General features: G+C 36.5%; 1 non-coding gene across 1 annotated transcript; it reads left to right on the top strand.

The window, feature by feature from the left end:
• Positions 1–10,009: 10,009 nt before the first annotated feature.
• Positions 10,010–10,117, top strand: LOC147488770 (small nucleolar RNA R71). Its single transcript, XR_015203409.1, has one exon. It is a non-coding gene; the product is annotated as a small nucleolar RNA R71 (small nucleolar RNA).
• Positions 10,118–10,660: the final 543 nt, after the last annotated feature.

The following is a 10,660-nucleotide window of genomic DNA, read 5'->3' as shown; positions in this document are numbered from 1 at the left end:
TTTTTTTTGAGCAAAAGGAATGATTTTCTTCATTTGACTTTAGTAAAATTTCCTTCAAAAATCTTCTTCATTCTAGCTTTCTCTTTAGTCTTTAGAAATCCTCGAAATATGGATAAGGCTGATAATATGGGATATACTCCTTATCGGAGTTGGGTTTAAGATGATTGGTTTAAGAATAAAAGGTTTAATATATAAGGCTCAAAAGTGGTTAATATGATAATCCTACTAGGTGGGATAAAGGCTGATTGGTTCACTACTTGACTTATCAAGATGATGATATTCCGCTTTGAATAGACTACAAGACCTAATGGCTATCTCCCCAGTTGATGTCACCTCGTGATTGACCAAATCAAGAATAAATGAGACTACACAACTAATTTAAGCACTGAAAAATGGTTGAGTCAACTTGGACTCAGATTTACGTAAAACTCTCCAAGAAATTAAAATTGAAAGGCTCAAGTCTCACAGGTCAAGTCTCGTACTAATCATCTAGTTTGGTAGAAGTTTAAGTTGCTCTTTTAGTTGAAATTCCTCTAGTGGTGTATTATATGAACTTACTCTAGACTAAGACTTTTTATCGGTGAGATCTATTTCTAGTAATAGAAACTTAGTCTAAAAGTCTTACTAATCCCCGGGTCATGACTTATAATTTCCTATTTCATTAGCCAGTTTAAACGATAAAAATATACTTTTCACCTAGAATCACCATAATTCACATATAAACTTTCCAAATATTGTAATTAAAATATTGCAAAATTTTAATTCTCACCCCCCTAACTAAATTAGGCATTGTCCTCAATGACTAAATAAAATAACTTAAAGCTTACCATGATTGAAATAATCAGAGAAGGAGGGATATTACCTTAAATGCGTGCAAAATTACATCAGCTAAAATCTGTAGAATTTATATCCTTAACAAAAGAAATAGGAGTAATGATTCGTGAGGATTAAAATTACTACAACGACTAAATATTTGTCATGTGCATGTCTATAGAGTTATACGTCTCCAAAAAGGTGGAGGTAGAATGTAAGAGTCACATGTACAAATGACACGACTGAATAAAAATAAAAAATAAACAATGAATAATAATAATAATAATAATAATAATAATAATTATAATAATAATAATAATAATAATAATAATAATAATAAATTAAAATACGGAATACAAGATTTGTCTCTGCCTACAAGGCTACAAATAAGAGTGATAAAACCATAATAGACAATCAAGTACATGAGTGATTATATTAAGAAGTACTGGAATACATAATCTTAGATAAAGGATTCTATTTCGATTTTGGACGACCTCTCTTTTGAACGGATGTTTCAGCTTTGTTGTTCTGGAGCGTAAGAATATGTTCCATCAACTCCTTATGTCGCTGAATACTCATCTCCTCCTTGTTTTTCTGATAATTATACAATTTGTGCATACCCCTAAACAGTGTTAAACCCATGTCTCGCACATTCGGATCCATCTGAGCATCAAAGACACTAGTGTTTTCAAAATAAGGAGGAGGTGGGGAATCGTGGTCGTGATGAAAGTGGTGTCATACCAAAAACTGGTTCACCCTCGATGCGTCAATAAACTAGGCTCCCAAAATCCAGGTTGGCGATTTGTAAAATCTGCCTAGAAATCTGTCCTTCTTTAAGTTCTATTCCTTCCGCCTCAACTATTTCTGCACTAAACAATTCTAACTTCGCTGACAAAAGCCTAGTGATAGTTTTTGGAAGGATGAGATGCCCATGATTTGCATTCTTCCTCTCCATAATATTCTTCATTATAGTCTTTCCCAAACAAATTTTGCTATCCCTCTTCATTAGCATAAAAAGGATATGACCACCAGGTTCATAGATCGTAGAAAAATTACTCGACCCAATGACATTATCACAAATCCAACGATATGTCAAAATTTGATTCACCTGAAGGGAGCAAACTCGGACACGATTTGCAGAATCTACTTCTACTCTTTCTCCAAGCACGGCTCTATAATCACATGATTGCTTCGCCTTTGTTTGTGGTCCATAGTGTGCTGAAATTCCCATTTTTTCGACTAGAAAATCAGGAGTGATAATGGTGGGTTCAGAGTCATTATCCCAATACAATGTCATTTTCCCATTCACCTCTTCATAATCAATTCTGCAGTCATAGAAACGTCTAACAATGCCTTCATGATATTTGTCTCCATTAGAATAAAATAGACAGTCCCAACCCCGAGTTTCACATTCTTCTTTAAAAAATCCGTTCATGGCATTGTTGTCAAACAACTCTCCATAACAAAGTTCGGGCGCGGAATCTTTTCGTTTCGGTCGTCATATTCGACTGTTTGCGAACTTATCCTAGGGCTGTCGTAATGGAGATGGCCAAACAGAGGGTAAAATAACACAACAACACTACTGGAACACTACTGCAAACAGTTGCTCAGTAAACCCAAAAATCGTCCAGTACAAAACAAACTTGTTTCTCTGAAAAAAAAATTTTCGAGCCTAACTACAGCACCATTCCTTCTTCACAATTCAGCACCCATTACTACCTTCATGTTTTTCCCATTCTCCTCAATCAACAGCCAACAAAAAAAACGAAAACAAACTGAAAAATTACTTCAAATCGCGAATTTCAGCCACCTATAATCGAAACTGAGCGGTAGTGTTGAACACGGCGGTCGAATCTTGAGCCACCCATAATTCAAATCCCATCATGCTTTACCGGCGATCGATCTTGCCGGTGAGCAGGTGTTGAACACGATTATAAGTGTGTCTGGTCGTGTGGAAGTTGCGGGTTGTGGTGGGGGCGGCTGGAAGTGTGTCTGGAGGTGTGCAACTTGTGGTGGGTGCGGCTGTTTGTGTGTCTGGAAGAAGAAGAAAAAGTGTGGAAGGGTGCCGCTGGAAGAAGATGAAGTCGGTTTTTTTATTTTTTGGTTGTTGGGCTTTTTTGAGTTTTAAGGCCCAAAATCGATTTTAGAGAGTTTTTCTAGGATTGGGATTTAAAACAAAGTGGGATTCTAACTTACTGGTCAGGAATATAGATCTAGTCCGTAATGGAGAAAAATTCCACCTTACTAAAGCACAACTTAACATATATATATATATGTGTCGCGCATATACTTCAAAGCTCATATCAATTTCATTCTTATTCATAAAACTAATCACTCACTCCATAAACTATTGATATTTTAAGAAAGAAATTAAAAAAAACTAATCCCATGACAAGAGAAAATAAAATTAACTTCTAATGTAAATTCTTCCAAATACTATACCCTAACGAGTAAAAATAAATTAATTATCCGACTCTCGATACTTCAAGCTCCTTCGAACCTTGTCATTGCTATCAATGTGCTCAAAAATTATCTTCAAAACTTCCTTGTCGGTACAATTTTTGTAAATATCTTCATCACTCCAATAACATCTCGACAACAACTCTCTTTTCGTATTTGATGTCCAATTTAACCTTATAATCCCAAGCCAAGAGTCTAGAGCGCCTAAGAGTGATGTGTAGTGCATTAACTGTTTGAATTGGGACCCAATCTTTGTAGTGATTCTCTAAGCCTGGACACAAGTAACGTACCATCTTGCAAATAAAGCGGGGGGAGCACTAGCTTATTGGTGTTCCTAAGAAAGACGTATACGATTTGTGTTAGCATTCTATAGAATACATTGTAGAATTCACCGTTCTCCAAAGCCTTTAGTAAGTGTAGGCTATATTTATCAGCAGAAAATAGATTAGGATCACCGAAGATATTGGTAGAGATCCACATCAAAGCTAAGGCACGGTTCCGAGCAAAGGTGTTTATAGGGATGCGCTTGCGATCTATTACTTTCAAACCTGGTCCTAGTTGCTTCTCGTGTGAGGTGAGAGCCCCATTCTTTGGTTCTTGGTTTAGAAAGTTTCTATTGACTCCTCGACTCATATCCTCCACCAATCCCGTTAGTTCCGCCTAATCTCTTCATCTTCTACTCCAAACATCCTTGAAATCACTTCGGGGCTTATGCAGAAGTGCATGGTTTTAAGAGATCCTACTAGGTATCCCATAGTACTGAAGGTTTGAAGACAAGAATAGAATTCACGAACCATCTGAGGAGAGTAAGTGTCTTCTGGTGTATAAAACAAACCAGTCAAGTTTCTAACTTCTAGTTGATTTCCGAAGTAATGTCCTAAAGGGCTGTTAAACAAATCTTGGTAGCACTTCTCTGGTATGATCTTGGCATCTGGAGAGAGATTGATTTGGGTGAATTCAACAGTCTGGAATGTTCCTAAGTTTATATAATTCATTGTAGCACATGGCCGGTTTATGGTTTGAGAGGTATTTGCGGTGAAAGCGGTGAAATATGGAGAGTATGGGTCGATTTCTTCTGACATGTTTTGGCTATGAGATACAGAACGAAAGAGATGTAGAAGGTATTGAAATAGTGAACTCAGGAGATGCTACAAAGTATAGCTTTATAGGAGAAGTTTCGGGACGTGCTCCACTTCTCTTCCTAGTTAAAGAAAAAGCACTTTTCGACTATTTGGGTAGATTTCTATTCCTTTTTGAACTTGAATTCTATAGACTCTTGACTCTCTCTTCTTTCTTTTGCACGAAAATATTTAGTCTTTTGGGTTATGTTGGACTATCCTAAGTCCTCTAATCCTAATTAAAATGGAATTAGTATAAAGCTAACGAGAGTTGAAGTAGAAAAAAAAAAAAAAAAAAAATCTTCTCTTATATAGTTGAAGCAATGTGAGTTTAGTGAGGATTTTGCTATGAATTTTCAGCACAAGCTCAGGTACGCATCTCTTTTTTTTTTTTTTTTTTTTTTTTTTTTTTTTTTTTTTTTTTTTTTTTTTTTTTTTTGAAAAATTTTACTATCTATATAAACTACTTGGGTTGCCTCCCATAAGCGCTAAGTTTAATGTCGCCAGCCGACATAGAAGGGGAAACTTAAGTTTACCCCCTTAACTAAATTAGGCTCATCTTCTAATGTGGTCTGATTTGCTCTATCCTTCGTTTTCTAGCGGCAGAAAATAAGAAATGAATGGAGCTTATTGTAACTGGTTCTGCTAGTACAAGGATATAATCTTGCAACACCGTGGGTAGTTTATCCCATAGATTGTTTTCCGGATCAGGTATGTCTTTGTATATTGGTTCTATAAGTAAAGTTTCCTCTATATCTCGTGTAGGTAGCTCTAAAAATGGTTTTAAACGGTGTGCATTTACTTTAAAACTAGTACCTCGTTTTGGATATGATCCTCTAACTCTATTGCACCATGGTGTGTAACGCGTTTCTTACAAAGTAAGGACGACCATCTAGACCGCAATTTTCCCGGAAATAATTCTAATCTAGAGTCATAGAGTAAAACTTTTCGGACTGAGTAGAAATCTTTCCTTAAAATTTGTTTATCATGGGCTAGTTTTGTTCTTTTCTTATAGTTCTTTGAACTTTCATAGGCGTCCTCCATTATTTCTTCTAATTCGTTTAGTTGTAGCTTTCTTTGTTCTCCAGCCTTATCTAATTCGAAGTTCATGGCTCTAACAGCCCAATAGGCTCGGTGTTCTAGTTCGACAGGTAGGTGACAAGTCTTGCCATAGACAATTCGATAAGGGGACATAGCTATAGGAGTTTTGAACGCAGTACGATAAGCCCATAAAGCATCATTAAGTCTAAAATACCAATCTTTCTTCGAAGGGTTAATTGTTTTCTCTAGAATATTTTTAATCTCCCTATTCGAAACTTCGGCTTGCCCATTTGTTTGTGGATGGTATGGAAGAGCAACTTTATGTGTTATTCCGTACTTGGACATTAGATTTCCAAATACCCGATTGCAAAAATGCGAGCCATTATCACTAATTATAGCTCTAGGAGTTCCGAACCTAGGTAAAATATACGCTTTAAGAAAATCTACGACCACTTTATGATCAGCGGTCCTTGTTGCTACGGCTTCAACCCATTTGGACACATAATCAACTGCCACTAGGATGTATAGAAAACCATTAGATTGAGGAAAAGGTCCCATGAAGTCTATACCCCATACGCCAAAAATTTCACATATGAGAATGGATTGTTGGGGCCATTCATTTCGTTTGGTTATTTTTCCTAAATGTTGGCATCTAGAACAGGCTTTACAATAGGTTATAGCATCTCTAAACATGGTGGGCCAATAAAATCCACACTGTAAAATCTTAGCAGCGTTTTTCTTGAACCAAAATGCCCACCACAAGCTTGGTCATGGCAAAAGATAGAATAGATTGTTGCTCAAATTCGGGATACATCTACGGATTATCCGATCCGGGCAATACTTAAATAGGTAAGGGTCATCCCAAAAATAATCTTTTACTTTTGAAGAAAATATCCTTTCTCTGGTTTGGTCCAATGAGATGGGATTTGATTTGTCACTAAATAATTCACGATGTCGTCAAGATACCATGGTACTTGTGAAATATTATAGAGGTGTTCGTCGGGAAAGTTTTCTTGAATAGGTGGGGATTCTACGAGAGACTCACACACTAGCCTAGATAAATGGTCAAGAACTACATTTTCCTTTCCTTGTTTGTCGTGGATTTCTAAGTCAAATTCTTTAAAAGAAGGATCCAAATTAATTAAACGTGGCTTAGCATCTTGTTTAACTAATAAGTGGTGAAGCCGCATGATCAAGATAAACTATAACTTTAGATCCAATAAGGTACAAACGAAATTTGTCAAGGGAAAAGACTATAGCTAACAACTCTTTTTTCAGTTGTGGAATAGTTTCTTTGAGCATCATTAAGTGTTTTACTCAAGCGTAGGATATTACATAAGGTACTTTGTCCACTTTTTGGCCTAGAAACAGCTCCTACGGCATAATCGGATGCATCGCACATAATTTCAAAAGGTAATCTCCAATCGGGAGGTTTGATAATTGGTGCGGTGGCAGGAGTGCATGTTTAAGTTGTTCAAATGCGGTAAGGCAATCTTCCCCAAATTCAAAATCATTATCCTTGACTAAGAGATTTGTTAAAGGCCGTGCAATTTTGCTAAAATCCTTAATGAACCTACGGTAGAAACGGGCGCGGTCCTAAGAAGGCTCGAATATCTTTTACACATTTTGGGATAGGGAGTTTAGCTATTAAGTCAATTTTTGCTTTATCCACTTCAATACCCACATCGACACCGAATGACCTAAAACAATCCCTTGTTTTACCATAAAATGACATTTCTCCCGGTTAAGTACTAGGTTGGTGTGTGTCGACATCTTTTAAGACTACAGATAAATGGTGTAGACAATCGTCAAATGTAGATCCAAAACAGAGAAGTCATCCATAAAGATTTCTATGAATTTTTCTACCATGTCGCTAAAAATACTCATCATACAATGGAAAGTAGCAGGTCGTTACATAAGCCAAAAGGCATACGCCTATAAGCAAATGTTCCAAAGGGACATGTAAATGTAGTCTTCTCTTGATCGTCGGGATGAATAGGGATTTGGTTATATCCCGAAAGTATCCATCTAAGAAACAATAAAATGCTTGGCGGGTTAATCTTTCTAGCATTTGGTCTATGAAAGGTAAAGGAAAGTGATCCTTTCTAGTAACACTATTTAGCTTTCTATAGTCAATGCATACTCTCCATCCGGTTTGCACTCTAGTAGGCACTAACTCATTGTGATCGTTGGCTACAACCGTTATACCTGATTTCTTCGGTACTACTTGTACTGGACTAACCCACTTACTATCTGATATTGGGTATATAATGTTAGCATCTAGAAGTTTGATTATTTCTGCAAGTACCACTTCTTTCATGTTAGGATTTAGACGGCCGTTGTGGTTGCTTAGAAGTTTTGGCATTTTCTTCTAGGTGAATTCTATGTTGGACAACCCAAGGACTTATCCCTTTTATGTCACCTATGGACCATCCTATAGCTTCTTTGTTTTCTCTTAGAGTTTCTAATAGTTTAGTTTCTTCTTTACTAGTTAAGTCCTGAAGCTATCACAACATGTAATTCCTTTGCCTCATCTAGGAACACATATTTTAAGTTTGGGTAAAGGTTTTAACTCACGCCTAGGTGGTTCCGTTAATATAGGTGGTTCAATTATATCCCGTGGTCTTTTCTTTTAAATTTATTAGATGCACCTGGAATGTTCTCATCTAGCAACGATTATTAACGACATCTAACACTATCCTTTTCATAATCGAATTAACTAATTGTGATAGGCACATTAACAAATGGATCTTCGGATAGGTTTGTTCAAATGTTTGGGATGCTAATTCCTCAATCATACACATATCATCTACCCTTCAAGATCATCGGGGATGTTTCATAAGCTTAAAACGTTTACTTCCACTTTTAGATTCCCAAATGTTATTGTCATGCTCCCATTCCTACAATTTATTAAAGCTTCTGCTGTAGCTAAGAATGGTCTACCCAAGATGATAGGAATTTGGTTTCCATTTGTAGGCAAAGTGTCAAGAACTATAAAATCAACGGGGTAATAAAAATCAGAGACCTTGATAATCACATCCTCGATTACCCCTCGTGGAATCTTAACAGATCTATCAGCTAACTGTAGTCTAACATTTGTTGGTTTCAAGTCTTTTAACCCTAGTCGTTTATAAACTGAGTAAGGTAACAAATTCACACTAGCACCTAAATCCAATAATGCTTGATCAGTGTAGTCCTCTCCTATTCTACACATAACTGTAGGACTACCGGGGTCCTTATGTTTTACTACGGCTTGGTTCTGTGAGAAAGGATGAACAACCTTGTGCAAGGAAAACTTCTTTTGGGATATTTGTTTTCTTTTTACTAGGTCTTTTATGAATTTGGCATAGGAAGGCATTTGTTTAATTGCGCTTAGAAAAGGAATATTGATATGTAGATTTTAAAAATATTCATGATCTCATTATATCAGGCTTCCTTTTTTGTTATCTTTCAACCTAGAGGGGAATGGTGCGGGTGGAATTTTTCAGTTACCCGCTCTTTGGTTTTCTCAGTTTCAACCGGCTTTTCCTTATCTTTTGTTATAACAACTTCATCGAATCGGGTATGTCAACTTTGTTATCTACTTTTTTCCGGACCTAAGGGTAGATATCGAAGTTAAACTCCTCGTGGATGCGGATGAAGGAGTAGTTTCAACTTGATAAACATTTCTACCTTTTGGATTTTGTTCAGGTTGGCTTGGTAAGGTTCCTTTGGGTCTGTCTGCTAGACTAGCTAGTATTTGATTGAATTGTTGGCTTATCTGTTGAGTCATAACATCAAATTTTGGTCAATCCTTTTGAATTCATTCTCGGTCTTGGTGGCTAAAGCTTTCATGGTTTCATCTATGGTATTGGGTTGGGTTTGGTAATTAGCCATAGGATCTATGGCTAATTCTCTATTCATGTTTGTTTGTTGTGGTTGTGGATAATACTGTGGGGTACCTCTATTATTCATGTATTGTTGCCTATTGTTCCCTTGATTACCTTGAAAACCATATTGGTTTTGTTGTGGAGGCATATTCGTCTCCATGAATTGTTTGAGTTATTCCTAAGATCCGGGTTATAGTTGTTGTTGTTGTTAAAATTATTTTGATAACCCCTGTCTTTTTGAATGTATTAAAAGCACAAACATCATCAAGACCTTGAAAGCAACAAACATAGAGCAAACTGAAGTGTCATGATCTGTAGTAAGGCAATTTTCACAAAATTGATTGACACTCATTGCTTGTTGAGGTTGATTATTCTTTGAAGGGTTTAAAGTGAATGAATCAAATTTCTTGTTTAAGTTTTCGATTCCTCGTGGTTAAACTAGCAATGGCACCTTCAAGTTTCTCATTGAGTTCATTTTAACCTCATACATACCGGTTTACTAAAACTTATCCCCCATCTACCCGTGCCATGTCCTCATGGTCACTACTATTGGCCCAATCCTTAGAACTCTCAGAAAAGTTTTGCAAAAAATTGTAGGCTTCATCAGGAGTAAGACTAGTAAATCTTCCTCCATTCATTGATTCAATTAACTGACGGTTCATAGGTGAAAGACCTTTTATAAAGTAATGTACGATATTGAGTATGTCAAAACCGTGATGTGGACAACGGACAAGTAAATCATTAAATCTATCCCATGTTGTATGAAACTCTTCATTAGGTTTTCCTTTGAAGGTTGAAATAGCCAATTGCATGGCTTCAGTTTTACGTAAAGGGTAATATTGTTTCATAAACTTTTGTGATAGTTGCTCCCAAGTAGTTATAGAATTGGAGGGTAGGGATCTATACCAACGTAGTGCGGCATCCTCAAAAGTCAATGGGAACAACCTTAATTTAGTCTCTTCAGGTGAAAGATGAGGTGCTTTAAAAGTACTTAATATGCTCAAGAATTTACTCAGATGATTATATGGTTCTTCATTTGTTTTGCCATAATATCTTGGCAACATATTAAGAATGTCGGGTTTAATCTCATAGTTATTGTTATTCATCGGCATCACTATGCAGTTTGGTGGTTGAACCTGCGATAGGTTGAAACAAGGTGCTAAGAGTTCTTTGATCAGCCATGGTGTCTAATTGTACTCTCCGGTGTATTCTCTAAATCTACTAGTGGTGTGTGTGTTTGAATCGAATTAGATCCCGAAGTTTGATGGTGTGTTCTCCTCTAAAAACCAGAATTGGAAGATTGTTACAAGAATTAGCTCTTCTGATTAAACGTTTACGAGGTGAATCACGAAACCAAGT

Source organism: Coptis chinensis, chromosome 7 (assembly GCF_015680905.1).
Source record: "Coptis chinensis isolate HL-2020 chromosome 7, ASM1568090v1, whole genome shotgun sequence".
Classification (NCBI taxonomy): Eukaryota; Viridiplantae; Streptophyta; class Magnoliopsida; order Ranunculales; family Ranunculaceae; genus Coptis; species Coptis chinensis.
Note: the sequence above shows the minus strand (reverse complement) of the source record. Positions and strands in the feature narration are given on the sequence as shown.